Below are 15165 nucleotides of genomic sequence, written 5' to 3'. Positions count from 1 at the left end.
AATTGTTTGGGGAAGGATTAAAAGGTGTGACCTTTTTGGGGATGTCAATGAGGGGGCACTTTGGGCAGCCAAAAGCTTTTACTATCCCCAGTGCTCCCCTGCCTCCTGGTTCTGAATTGAGCTGTGAGCTCTCAGCCTCAGCCGCTGCTGATACTGGCCATGCTGCAGCAGTGCCCCTAATACCATGCATTCTAATCCTAAGAAATCAGAAGCTCTGGTAAACATTTTTTTAAAATAAGTTGCTTTGGTCACTGTGCTTTATCACTATTATAGAACATTAATATACCAGTCTACAGAAATGCTCCCTGACCCTTGAAGGAACTAACATGGATATTCTGGTTAGGGCTGAGCACACAAGACTCAGCACTTTGACCAGTTAATTCTTCTACTAAACCATTCACAGTAATTCTGTTTCATAGCTTCAGTAACTCTGACAGAAAACATCAGCATACTAGTTGATAAGCTGACCAGTGGAAAGAAGGCTAATAAAATGGCTCCTGGCGGCAACAGAGAAAAATCCCTGAAAACTCATATCAGCTGGGGTCACACATGCCCTGCAAGCTCTGAGATACAGCAAGGGAATGTTAGCAGGGAAATTCAGTGCTAGAAGGGTCATAATACTAGATAAAGTGAGTTTGGACTTACATTTTAATCCAGGAATCCTATGACAAAGATTGTAAGACTCACAATAGGGAATTGCAAGTCTTCATACATACACGAAACCTGGGAACATCTTGTTCTTTGTCTAAGTCCCACCACTCAGTAAACTTAGCTGGAAAAGAGGAGCTGGGGCCTCACAGAGCATTTGTTGAAATAATGAATAATAAATACCATTAAAGTAGAAATTACTAAATTCAACAATTCAATTAATAAATAGCATAAACATAAAAATAGAAAATAAAGAAATAGGATAATGTAAGAAGACAGAGACAATATGAAAACTTTAAGGTAATCATGAAAGAATGTCTAAAACTGAACTTCCTGGGAGCCAAAGAAAGGATTTTATAAAATTGAGTTTAATATCAACATAGTTTCATAGAGATGTGACTAGTTATTTATCTACCTAGGAAAGCTTTGCCATAGGGTACCTGGATTGGAAAACAGGAGCATCCATATAGACATGTTTTCTAAGTCATTTTATATAGCACTCCTGGACTTTTACCTAAAAGTTCTCCACTATACTATAGGGAACTTGCTTAACTATGTTCAGAGCAGTCTTATTTGTAACAGCCAGAAACTGGAAACAACCTAGATGCCCCTCAACTAAAGAATGGATAAAGAAAATGAGGTACATCTAAACAATGGAAATAACTATTTGGCTATTAAAAACAAAGATATCATGAATTTTGCAGGCAAGTGGATGGAACTTGAGAATATCATCCTGAGTGAGGTAACCCTGACCCAAAAGGACATGCATGACAGGAGCCTAATATAACTGTCCTCTGAGAGGCTCCATCCAGCAGCTGACTGAAAAAGATGCAGAGACCCACAGACAAACATTGAATAGACCTCAAGGGACTTTTATAGAAGAATTGGAGAAAGATTGAAGCGATAGGAACTCCACAAGAAGACCATGAGAGACAATTAACCTGGACCCTTGGGGCTCTCAGAGAATGACCCACCAACAGAAGAGCATGCAGGGACTGGACCTAGTCTCTCTGCACATATTTAGCAGATGTGCAGCTAGGTCTTCATGTTGGTCCCCTAATAACTGGAGCAGGGCTATCCATAAAGCTGTTGCCTGTCTGTGGAATATGTTCCCCTAACTGAGCTGCCTTGTCTGGCCTCAGTAGGAGATGATGTGCCTAGTCCTGCAGAGACTTCGTGTGCTGGTGAGAGGGCAAAGGTGGGGGTTATGGGGGTAGAGCTCTACCCTCTCAGAGGAGAAGGGGAGGCAGTGATGCAGAAGAGACTGCATGGGAGGAAACCTGGAGGTAGGACAATGTGTTGGGTGGTTTTATGGAAGACTTTGAAAGAAAGAAAGGAAAGGGAGAAATGTTGTAGTTAGATTATAATCCCAAAAATAAAAACTAGAAAGAAAGGGGGAACAAAAGTCCTGTATTAAAAGACTTTCCCATATCGCTATTTCTTGAAAGCTACAGATGGAAAATTAAAGCTTATAAATGAAACTGAAATAAGGGTGGGGCCTGGTAATAAAACCCACGAATGTGATATCCCAATAATTCCATTAATGCTAAAGTTCAAGGAGGCTTCCATGTGGCTGCTTCATTTATTTGCCTCTATTCCTCCCAACAACTGATTTCCCCAGCTGGCTTTTGGAAAAGGTTAATAGTAGAGACTTCACTTAAGGAAACTAATGACCCTTGAAAGTCAGTTTTCTGGAATGTCGGCTCAAGAACAAGCCTTGCCTTTAGAAAGCCTGGATGTACTTATCAAAAATCATGTTTTCCATGCACTCCTAGCCATCTGGTGTGTAATCTATTTCTTTTATTCTTTAAAAAATTGTTTAGATGCATACAATGCATACTAATCATATCCACCCCAACTCCCTCCCTTAATTCCCTTTATCCTCCAATATGTCTCTCTTCAGCTTGAGACAAACTAGTGCTGCCCATTGCATGGGTATGGGATCATCCACTAGGCCATATAATCTTGATTGATTAACTGCAGATTTATAAAAGGGTACCCTCAACTGGACACAAGTCTTTCCATGTTCCAATGCCATTCAAATATTTACCTAACTACCATTCTATTAACACGAATCAAAAAAGCAGTAATCTAGAGGATTTCAGAAACTGAAATTATCATCTTTCCAATTGTGAAAGTTTGGCAGACAGACAAATTGTGTACAGTGTTGAATCGCAGATGTTAACAAGCTGCAAATCTCTGGGTCAAGGCAAAATGTAGCTCTGGGTTTTAAGATAACTAATGTTTAGATTATTTAGATTATCTGACTGGCCCCTGAGGGCAGAGCTGCAGAGTGAAAGCAAACAGTGACAGCAGCTCAGGAACCCTCACTCCTGTTGGCAGCAAGACATTAAACAGCCTAGTTTACTATATTAAAACTAAGGAATTTCCTTAGCAGGGGCTATTTTTGCATAAATTGACTCTAAAAAGCAATCTACAGCAAACCAGTAGCCAACATCAAAGTAAATGGTGAGAAGCTTGAAGCAATCCCTCTAAAATCAGGGACTAGACAAGGCTGTCCACTTTCTCCATACCTATTCAACATTGTACTTGAAGTCCTAGCCAGAGCAATTCGACAACAAAAGGAGATCAAAGGGATACAAATTGGAAAAGATGAAGTCAAAATATCACTCTTTGCAGATGATATGATAGTATATATAAGTGACCCTAAAAATTCCACCAGAGAACTCCTAAGCCTGATAAACAGCTTCGGTGAAGTAGCTGGATATAAAATTAACTCAAACAAATCAATGGCCTTTCTCTACACAAAGAATAAACAGGCTGAGAAAGAAATTAGGGAAACAACACCCTGCTTGTGGACGTTGTACATCGTGGTGCGCACTAGGCTCCGCACCACGATGTACAACGTCCACAAGCAGCTTCCTCATGAAACTACAAAGCTTCTGCAAGGCTAAAGACACCATCAATAAGACAAAAAAACCACCAACAGATTGGGAAAGGACCTTCACCTATCCTAAATCAGATAAGGGACTAATATCCAATATATATAAAGAACTCAAGAAGGTGGACTCCAGAAAGTCAAATAACCCCATTAAAAAATGGGGCTCAGAACTGAACAAAGAATTCTCACCTGAGGAATACCGAATGGCAGAGAANCACCTGAAAAAATGTTCAACATCCTTAATCATCAGGGAAATGCAAATCAAAACAACCCTGAGATTCCACCTCACACCAGTCAGAATGGCTAAGATCAAAAATTCAGGTGACAGCAGATGCTGGCGAGGATGTGGAGAAAGAGGAACACTCCTCCATTGTTGGTGGGATTGCAAGCTTGTACAACCACTCTGGAAATCAGTCTGGCGGTTCCTCAGAAAATTGGACATAGTACTACCGGAGGATCCAGCAATACCTCTCCTGGGCATATATCCAGAAGATGTCCCAACCGGTAAAAAGGACACATGCTCCACTATGTTCATAGCAGCCCTATTTATAATAGCCAGAAGCTGGAAAGAACCCAGATGTCCCTCAACAGAGGAATGGATACAGAAATTATGGTACATTTACACAATGGAGTACTACTCAGCTATTAAAAAGAATGAATTTATGAAATTCCTAGCCAAATGGATGGACCTGGAGGGCATCATCTTGAGTGAAGTAACACAATCACAAAAGAACTCACACAATATGTATTCACTGATAAGTGGATATTAGCCCAAAACTTAGGATACCCAAGATATAAGATACAATTTGCTAAACGCATGAAACTCAAGAAGAATGAAGACCAAAGTGTGGACACTGTGCACCTTCTTAGAATTGGGAACAAAACACCCAGGGAAGGAGTTACAGAGACAAAGTTCGTAGCTGTGATGAAAGAATGGACCATTTAGAGACTGCCGTATCCAGGGATCCATCCCATAATCAGCTTCTAATCGCTGACACCATTGCATACACTAGCAAGATTTTGCTGAAAGGACCCAAATATAGCTGTCTCTTGTGAGACGATGCCGGGGCCTAGCAAACACAGGAGTGGATGTTCACAGTCAGCTATTGGATGTATCACAGGGCTCCCAATGGAGAAGCTAGAGAAAGTACCCAAGGAGCTAAAGGGATCTGCAACCCTATTGTTGGAACAACATGATGTACTAACCAGAACCCCGGAGCTCTTGTCTCTAGCTGCATATGTATCGAAAGATGGCCTAGTCGGCCATCAATGGAAAGAGAGACCCATTGGACTTGCAAACTTTATATGCCCCAATATAGGGGAATGCCAGGGCCAAAAGAATGGGAATGGGTGGGTAGGGAAGTGGGGGGCGCTATGGGGGACTTTTGGGATAGCATTGGAAATGTAATTGAGGAAAATATGTAATAAAAATATTAAAAATTAAAAAAAAGATTCTCTAAAACTAAAAAAAACAACAACAATAGCAAAAAAAACTTTGATAGACATAGAGATCAGGAAACACTTTTTTGTCTATAAAAGTAAATATCCTGAAATATAATAAAGCTATAAAAGTCTGATTATTCTTATGGAGGGAGAACAGAACACTAAAACTATGATCAGTTATGGAGCAGCTAAGCCTAAATCATGCCTATTCCTTAGGCAAGAAGATAAATAATAAACTGACATCAAATTCACAAAAGTTCTTGTGGAGTTGAGGAGCTACTTTGAATCCTGATGCATATATAATTTTGGAATAGTCACTTAGCATATTTGAACACAAGAAAGGATATACTTTTTTTTTTCCAGAGCTGAGGACCGAACCCAGGGCCTTGTGCTTGCTAGGCAAGCGCTCTACCACTGAGCTAAATCCCCAACCCCAGGATATACTTTTTATTCACCTGTGGAGTCTATTATGAAGAAGAAGTTAGAATAACTAATATGCAAGAATTCAAGCTCTTGGTGAGAAAAAGAGCACCTAGCTATCTTATAAAGTGTCCTTATACAAGCATGCTGTTTACATTTTAAGTTGAGGATGTTTGTTGTTTTCATACACAAGTAAGGTTGAACATTAGCTGTAGACTTTCCTGTGTACTGTGTATAAACCCTTCCTCTTACTTGGGCACTATCACTAGAAAGTCCTTAAGTCACCAAGCCACTGGTCGTAACAGAACAACTTGTAGGTAAGGATCAGCCCCATGGGAAGAAGCAATAATCTCCAAGCATGGTTGAGTTTATGCTTTTGGAAGTTGTCAAGTAGCTAACTTACTACCCCATGCACATGCCTGGAATATATGATCAGAAGGAACCTTCGAAGTTTTAGAAACTGTCAAACCCACAGGCTTCCATGGCTCCTCAGAACTTTGACTTCTTGGCTACTTTCCAGGCCCCTGCCCTTTCCTCTGTGATGTATAAAACATACATGGGTTTAGTAAATATTTTCCCTTGAGTAACAGGGCCATAGATTCATCTGAAATTGCTGTAAGGATACTCTTGCCATTTTTCAAGTGTCTTTCTTTGACTCATTCTTTAATCCAGAGCCTAATCTGAGGGAACAAGCCTTCTTTGGCATGTTGGCGTGTTCTAAGTATACACCTGACTTGGCTTTAACAGTCCAAATCGACCAGGCATCTGAGTACTTTGTCCCTATTTTTATTTTTGAAATTCCTCTAATTCTTGCTAGGAATCAAGAATCAGATGTGATATCATGCTCATATACATATACATATACATATACATATACAGACAGCTTTTTAATAGCAAGTTGTGCTTCATGTTTTTCAGATGAATTTCAAGTCTAAGCAGTATCACACAGAAGCCAGTCATAAGAAATGGTAGTCTATTCCTGAAGCCATGGCTGATACTAACAAAACAAAATACTTCTGCTTTCTGTCAGAGCTTCCAGGACATCTTACAGCAGAGTTCTAATTCAATACCATCAGACTTAGAAAGGTCACTGATAATGGTATGGGATCAGAGGGGTAGCCATTGCTTTTACATGATATGTAGCATTTTGACATAACAATGACTGACAGACAAGAGGGAAGCCTGAATCATTGGTTTTACATCTGATATGTTTTGTAATATGGAGGCATGATGTGGCAGGACAGGTGCCTTAGTGGGCCTGTGCTGAGGCATCTCCCCACCTCCACCCCAGTATGACGGTTCTAGTACAAAATGAAGTTTATTTGGTTCATTGGAAGAGGGTTTGGGGAAGGGGGAGTAAAGACAAAGAAAGAAGGGGGACAAAGAAGGGCAGAAAGAGAGGGGAGAGAGAAAGAAGAAAAGAGGCCATGTGGAGAGAGAGAGAAAGACAGACAGAAACGAAGAGACACTGAGACACAGAGACAGAGAGAGACCAGAGAAAGCTGAATAGTCTTCTGATTAGTGAGCATGTGCACTAGGCTCATACCTGACTGTTGCTAGGTAACTGCTGGGTGGAGCCGAAGAAATGATCAAAAGGGAAAAAAATTAAGACCTTGAATAAAAGGTAATTGCTTGAAATTTTGATCATCAGTAGGCAGAACATGAAAACCTTCACTAGCAAGAGAGAGAGAAACTTCAGGTGAGCACCAATATGTCCACTTCCTCACTAGCCAAATTTCAAGATAAGGTTCTTTTGTTTTCAGATACATTCAGAGCTGACAGGAACAGGGGATGCACAACATATGTGCCTTTTGGAACTTAAAGTTCATTGTGTCTAGTTTCTGGTTCTCTAGCTCTGATGGGGCTTGATAAGCCTGGGGAAGACAGAACAGTTGGGCAATTTTGCAGGATGGAAGAATTTAGACATTCTCAGCTAACATAGCCAAGGAAATGGCTGCTGTGAGAAGACTGGAGGTCAACAGGCTGAGGGTAAACTAAAGCTGATGAGAAGGAAATTGGCTGTGTGTGTCCTACAACACCTGGTACAGGGGATAGGAGAGGAAACCTCACCTGGGAATCACATTTAAGTAAAAATCAGGTAGTGTGGCAGAGGTCAGGGAAGTCACTGGATTGGATCCTCAATAAATTCAAGCAGAAAAGATGGGAGGAAATTAAAACTCTGGAGAGATTGTTTAGAGCAAATGATTTGCTGATAAGAGTGTGGAAGTCCCTAGTCACATGGTTACCTTAGGTGGCAATATTTCATATGTATATGTTTTGCATCCAACCAAAAAGGCAGTTCAGTATTTCTCTAGATAAGCAAGGCAAAGTGCTTCAGGAAGATTCTTTTCTTACCTGAGGTCAACAGAGAAATGTTGTTGTTGTTGTTGTTCAGAAAAATAAAGGAGCAAACCAGGATGTCAAGCCTCAAACTGCAGTGGTTCCCATCACTTCAAAGCTAACTCTACAAGTGGAGAGAATGTCAGCCCTAATAGACATCTCTTTATCAACTCATGTTCGCCAATCCACTGGAAAGGGCAAAAGTGCAAGAGGAAACCCAAATCCAATGAAGAGTTTCCCCTTTCTCACTCTGCAGATGCTCTACAAAACATATTCTCTGTTCAGTCTTCCACAGACATTTCTAAGCATCTGCAATAACATCAGGTAGGTGCTTCGTGGCAACTGGCAAGACATCATCCCAGCTTCCCTCCCATGTGTCTTCCCTCCCATGATAACTTGTGTTGTGCATCACAGTTGTATCTTTGAAGTAAGTGTGAGTGCCAGCTCCCCAGAGTCATTGCAACAACAGTCTTGCAGTGTAGGCAGCCTGCGCCAGTCTCCGCCAACACCACTGCGCAGGCACTAGCCCGAATCTGGCGCCAACCCCTCCCTAGCGGGTGCATGCAAATTAAGGTACCAGCAGACTGACCAATCCCAGGAGGACACATAGCCCTCCCCAGTGCTGGGGTGTATATAAGGAGTCCTCCCTGGGTTCCCGGGGTTCCCTAGCATCGAGGTGTTCCTGGAATAAAACTGTTGAGAAGAATCCGACCGTGTTGCGTTTTTCCTTGCCGGACGAGGTGGGCACAACATTGCAGATGCTGCCCACCTCCAGAACTTCTCACTGCCATCACATTGGTGCAATCTGCCATCCCTGCAGAGGCAGCAGTGCTCCCTTCTCTCTCATTGTAAATACTAGTGGCATCAGTGCAGCTGATAAATCATTGATTTCCATTTAGTTCACACTTAGAATTCATGATCACCACAGAGCATTAGCTCAAAACCTACATAGGGCACACTCTGAAGCATATCATTTGCCATCCACAAAGTTCTTCCTCCTTTAAGATGTTAGCCCACTTTCATTTTATCAAAGTCAAACCTGACTATAGTTGGCTGTCATTTTAATGTCTTCTGAGGCTTCAGAGGTTTAAGTCTAGCCCCACTGTGAAGAATAAGAAAATAGAAATTTAGTCCAGGTAAGGTTTTTATGAGTAAGGACTCTGGGGAGGTGATTATAAGACAGTTTGGTCAGAGCCCCCAAGATTAACTCCTAATGACTATAAGAAAGAAGGGAAACAAGAAGAGACATATATTCACACAGGTGCTCTTGTCTCTTGCCATGTGATGGCTTACATCTACTCTAGAGGCTGGTAGGAAGGTGGTCATCACCCCCAACCTGGAGCTCCAGAGCCACAAACCAAAATGAACTTCTTTTTATCCAGTCTGGGGTTTTACTGTTGGCGAACAGAAAATTAACTACTACAAACTGTCAATTAATTTTTCTTTCCTTGTCTCTGATCCCTCCAAAGAGATTTTTTTAATCCTTCCCTTCAGTGAACACAGTGAACCTGCCCTTTTCCCTCTAGATATATCCCAGCTAGTGTAAATCTAAAAAACTAATAGGTTGCCTAATTCATTAATTTATTCAATAATTATTTCTTGACTATATTATTATAAGGACTTTGCTAGATGCTAGAGATACAGTAATAAAACAACACCAAAATTGTTATCCCTTCTAGAAGATCTCATTGTGCTTGAAAGGATAAAATAAAATAGAATAAACTAAGCAGGGAAGAGGTTATATAAATGAAAGCGTGTAGTCTATGTCAAAGTATAATGGAAATTTTCTGCCTTTTCCTTGGGTAGAGAAAAGTAAGTTTTCTCAAGTTTATTCTAAAATTGGGTCAATACAATAGAAGGTTCCAATGATTGTAACCCTCTTTTTAAAAGTATTAGAGGATACTGGATGTTTTCCAGCATCAGTCCTAAGAGAGTGAATTATAGATCCCTTCTCAGACAAAAAAAAATCTACAATTATTCCTTTCTCTGAATGTGATACCAGGCACTTAGTATAATTGGCCCCAGTCAATAACCATGAATTTCAAAAGTACAAATCACCCAAGGAGGTTCTGAACTGTTCTGGAAATAAGATAACAACATTGTTCCAATTGATTCAGAACCATTTTTGAGGCTAGTCTAACAGCTGTCCTGGAGAGTTAATTTGTTCAGTGGCTCCCCTAAGTTTTCTGTGTGGTGAAAGAACAGAAACAAAGGCATCTAAATCTCCCATGAAACTCTGCAATTTCTATTCCTGCTGACAAAGTTTGCACGGTCACTACTTTAGTACAGGGATCTTGGAAAATAGCCTCTCAGAAAAGAAGGGTAGAGGACATAAATTCAAGAACATTCTGCCATAGGCTCAGTAAATGGGATGCATAAGTGGATCATCCTGACTAATAAATCATTGGGAATATTTTAAATAACAAATTTTTAAGAGAGAGTAAACAATAACCCCATGTTCAGACAAGAGCAGATAATCACATCTGGTACTCAGCCTTGGGTGGACAAAACAGAATAAAACAAAGCACATTTATAACAGCTTGTGCAGGTGCTATGAAGCCCCAGTCTGATGAAAAACTATGAAAACTGTTGAAGTCCAGGCTGTGCTATTGTGACTAACCATCACAATAAGACCCTGTGATTAATACAGAATGGGGACCAGTTTCTTGAATTTTTGATGTGCAAAGTCCAAACTTGGAAAACCTGTGTTAGGAAGACAGTTTTGCTATATCACCCCATACTAAAAAGAAGAATGATAAGAAGCAATATGCTAAAGGGATGGGAGAAGTCAGCCTTCCTCTATGAATAACCAATTTCAGATAACTGACACAGTCATCTGATAGTCATATTGATGAATGATACAATCATCTTCCAGAGATTCTACCTCTCAACATTGGTATAAATTTAACTTCTAACATGTAAACTTCGAGAGTGATAGCACATAAATATGACAGCTAGGTATAAAATACTGGTAAGATCAGAGATGTGGCAATAACAGTAACCATAAAAGTTGGTATGCAAGGAGAAATAGCATTTTGTTTTCAGAAAACCTCCTACCTATTCTTCCATGACCACTTGGAATGATAGATCATCTGAGACTTGATCTTCATTCCTGATTCCTACATCTCTTCTTAACAGTACCTCCCATATGCCAACTTAGCTGATCTTATTCACCCCAGACCTCCAACACCTGACTAAAATTCCCAACTATTGCTCTAGTAGTGCTTACTGGAAAGTTTTGAGTATACTGCTTTTCCTTCTGGACCTAATCCCAGATTAGGATTTCGATAGCCCCTCATAGTCCCCAGATGATTTCCACCAGACATCCCTAGTACACACACAAAAGATTAGAAAGACAAGTTGTTATTTGTTGATAAATACCTATTTTACCTTGCATGGGCTATTCAAGTTTCAAAGATATAGTTAACTTGATCTCTTCCTGCTAAGGCTTTGATGTCTCGCAATCATCTAGAGAGTACTATGTGTTCATATCAGTAGACATTGCTAAGGGACTGCCTTGGTCGGTGTTCTATTGCTGTGAAGAGATACTATGTGCAAGACAACTCTTATAAAAGAAATAATGTAATTAAGAGATCTCTTAGAGTTTCAGAGGTTTAGCCCATTATCATTATGGCAGAAAGCGTGACAGCATGCATGATGCTGGAACAGTAGCTGAGCTACAACTTCATCTGTAAGCAAAGAGAGACTGGTCCTAGCATGGGCTTTTAAAATGTCAAAGCCTAACCACAATGACACACTTCCCCCAACAAGGCCACACCTCCTAATCCTTATAATCTTTTCAAACAGTTCCACTCCCTGGTGACTAAGCATTCAAATATGAAGTCTATGAAGACTACTCTTATTCAAACCAACACAAGGATATAAAGCCTCAGCTAGGCAGAATTAATTAGCCATGGAAATCTAATGTTTGGTGACTATAGTTGACAATGGTCCTTTCATATTCTTGACATTTTCTAAGAAAGTAGAGATTAAAAACTTTCATCATAATGGACTGATACAGATGCTAATTGGCTTGCTTTTGAGAATCATTTTGCATATATTAAATGTTACATTGTATACCATAAATAAATATAATTTTATTTGTCAATTCTATAAAAACTAATAAAGCTGGAAATGAGAAGAAACTCTCAAAAGAAGTAAATGAAAAAAAATGATGAATTCAATTTTCCTACCATAAGGAGGTTCAGTAGAACAAAGCTATTGTGTTACAGAAACTCATTTCGGATTATATATGAAAGGTGCCCTCCAGATTCATGGGTTAAACATTTTCTCCTCAGCTGGATGTGCCATTTTGAGAAATTCTGACAACTTTAAGAGATAGAGTAGTTTAACTTAAGGAACCTGGTCACTGAGGGTATGCCCTTGCATGTATCAAGGTCTGGTCCCTTCCTGTCTCTTTCTGCTTCCTATCTACTACAATGTAACAATTCCCCTTGGTATACAAACATTATACCTCCATGATGCTCTCTCTGCCTTGCTACAGGACTTAGAACATAGAGTCTCATGACTAACCATTGACCTGAAGCCTCTGGAACCATGTGCCAACATAAAATATTTTCTCCTGTAAGTTGCTTACATTAGGTATGCCAACCACTATGAAGGGAAAATAACTAACACATTTTATAAAATCTTAATATATCCATTGAATTGGAGTCTCTAACTGTGAGAAAGTAAAAACAGTAAATAAAAGAACTAAGAAATATCTGCAGGTCTAAGGGAAGGTTTACCTTATGTTGTACCACCGATGCAGTCTTACATACATGTCTGCACTTAGAAGAGATCAGTACTTAGGTAAATGTTCTGCTATTGGGTCTGCTATTTAATAAATATTAAAATAAATTTTGCACATAATACCATCTGCATTTCCATTCTCTACTTAGCCCTCATGTTAAATCCAATCCCCCTGTCTGATCACATAGTTCATATAGGTAGAGAGTCCTCATTCAGTAGGTTTTTGTGGGAAATTACAATAAATCAAATAAAATGACAGAGAGATGAGTCAATTAATGTCAACCTTAAAAGATTCAAAATAAAGACAAAGGTAAAATCATCACAACTATCTTGCAACCTGTCCAAACTTTCTGTAAATTTATTCATAGTCTATACTTCTAGTCTCTGAAATAAGTAAACTCTCAAAACGTCCGCAAGAAAATGTCTTAAGTAATCAGAGAGAACATAATGGGATTGTTAGATCATGCTGTTCTCCTTATTTTCCTACACAAACAATGTGTTTCCATGGAGAATAAAGAAGTTTTTTTTTTTTCCAAACAAGAGATCTAGAACTGTGTAGCCTTCAAGTGTGGAGCTCAGAGTATGTGGGAGTAGGAAGGGTGAAGCAAGAAAGACCGGGTGCATTCAGGGGAAAAATCTCTGAGGCTTAGGGGATGATGGGCAGGAGAATAAAGTAGCCCTCCTATCTATACAAGGTATAGCAGCCAGCAAAGTACTCTTACAACAGCAACACCTGAACTAGGGAAGACAGTCTACTCTGCTGAATAAGAGACTGAAGTAGGTTTGCAAAGAGAATAGGCTAAACTAGGGTAAGTGTGTGAGTGTTATGATCTACCAGAGTATGACTGGAGTGATGGTCATTGCCTAGGAGATTGCTCAATGTGTTGCTTGGCAGAACACCAAGCAGCAGAGAAAAGGAACATTACAGCTTTACACATTCAGGATTTCAGGGGCCTATGTTGGGAAGTCCATTAAACAGACACTGGCTTGAGTATTGTGTAGGGTCCCCTGGGTTCTCCTTTTTCCCCATTTTGTCCTTTATAGATACTTACTGCTATCCCTTCCTGTTATTCACGGAGACTTCTGGGAACAAGAAGCTACCATCTCTGGGAACCTGCCTTCACTTTCGATGCCTACTTATGTCCCTCTAATCCCTCTTCCTTCCTTCCTCTCAGAGATTGATGCCAGCTACTGTTGGGGTAGGGGTGGTGACTGCTATAGATGATTCATGATGAGAGGAGCCAGTATAGAGGTAGTCCAATAGAAAAAAAGAACCCTCACCAGATAGGCATAAAGGACCAGTCCAGGGAACTGTAAAAAATAAATAAATAAATAAATAAATAAGATGCAGCTAGAGATTCATCTGCAGGGCCATTTTTAGAAGTAAAGGGGCAGAAGGAGAAGAGAGAAAAATCCCAGAGGTCACTGCAGGATAGCCCAGAGAACAGCAACCATTCTCATGAAAATCTTCCATAGGAGCAGTCAGTCCAAAGATGTGCTGGAGAGTAATGGCACTGGCCCTATTAGCATGATCAACTTCTGGGCAGCTTGTATCCACAATCAGCTAGAATATACCTGCAAACGGAGGCAGGCAGCAAGAAAGACTTATTACCTTCCTTTACTTCTTCTTTATGCCCTATCAACAATAAGTCTCTTTGAATATAGGTAGGTCCAAATTCCTTCAAGGAAAATACACCAAGGAGTATTAGACTCATGCCTCATGGCAAAATAAATCCACGTTATTTGCTTGAGTATTTAAGAATCTAATTCTCTCCAATGTTTGAAGAAGCAGCTAAGCAATAACTTTGAAGGAATCTGACAACCACCATGTCCCATGAAACAGCTGGAAAGCCAAAGCGAGATTGCAAAGTCCTGTTGTTGAAAGGTTAATAACTATAGAGAGGACTCAAATAAGCAAATGATCAAAGTAAGAAAATCAAATCATGACCTAGAGAATAAAGTAATCAAAGAGTACAAAACAGTCAGAATCTCAGAAGAGAAATTCAGAAACATGGAGGGAAAATTAAGCAAAGAAATAGACTGAAGAATTGCCGCAGTTCAAGGAAATGAAGGAATTGGTCAAGAAATAATCACAGTTTCTTGATTTCATTTATTGTTGAGTTTATTTTTATTTATAAAAGCATTGTTAAATGATAACCTTAAGTATAAAAAGCCTCATCATCAAAGACACACAGTCTGGCTGGGTTAAAAACCTAGATCAGACTTTCTATGGTCTCCCAGAAATGCCTCTTACTAATAACTAAGAGTCTTAGCTTGCTTTCTACTGCTATGATGAACACCATGACAAGAGTTTGTGGAGAAAAGGGTTTATTTCAGCATATAAATCATAGTCATAGCCCATGATTGAGGGAAACTGAGGTAGGAACTCACACAGGATCTTGGTGACAGAAACTAGAGCCATGGATAAGTATTGCTTACTTACTGGCTTATTTATCTTGGCTTGCTCACTTTACTTTCTTACTTTGCTCAGGAATACTTGCCTAGGCATGCCACCACCCAAAATGGCATGAGCCATTCTTCATTCCACTAACAATCAAGAAAATTATCTCAGAGGCTTGCCTACAGGCTAATTTGCTAAGGGCATTTACTCAATTAAGGTTGTGTCAAACTGACAAAACTAATTGGCACAGATACCCATA

This window comes from Mus caroli, chromosome 9 (assembly GCF_900094665.2).
Source record: "Mus caroli chromosome 9, CAROLI_EIJ_v1.1, whole genome shotgun sequence".
In the NCBI taxonomy this organism is placed as follows: domain Eukaryota; kingdom Metazoa; phylum Chordata; class Mammalia; order Rodentia; family Muridae; genus Mus; species Mus caroli.
The sequence above is the reverse complement of the archived record's forward strand: the minus strand, read 5'-3'. Positions refer to the sequence as shown.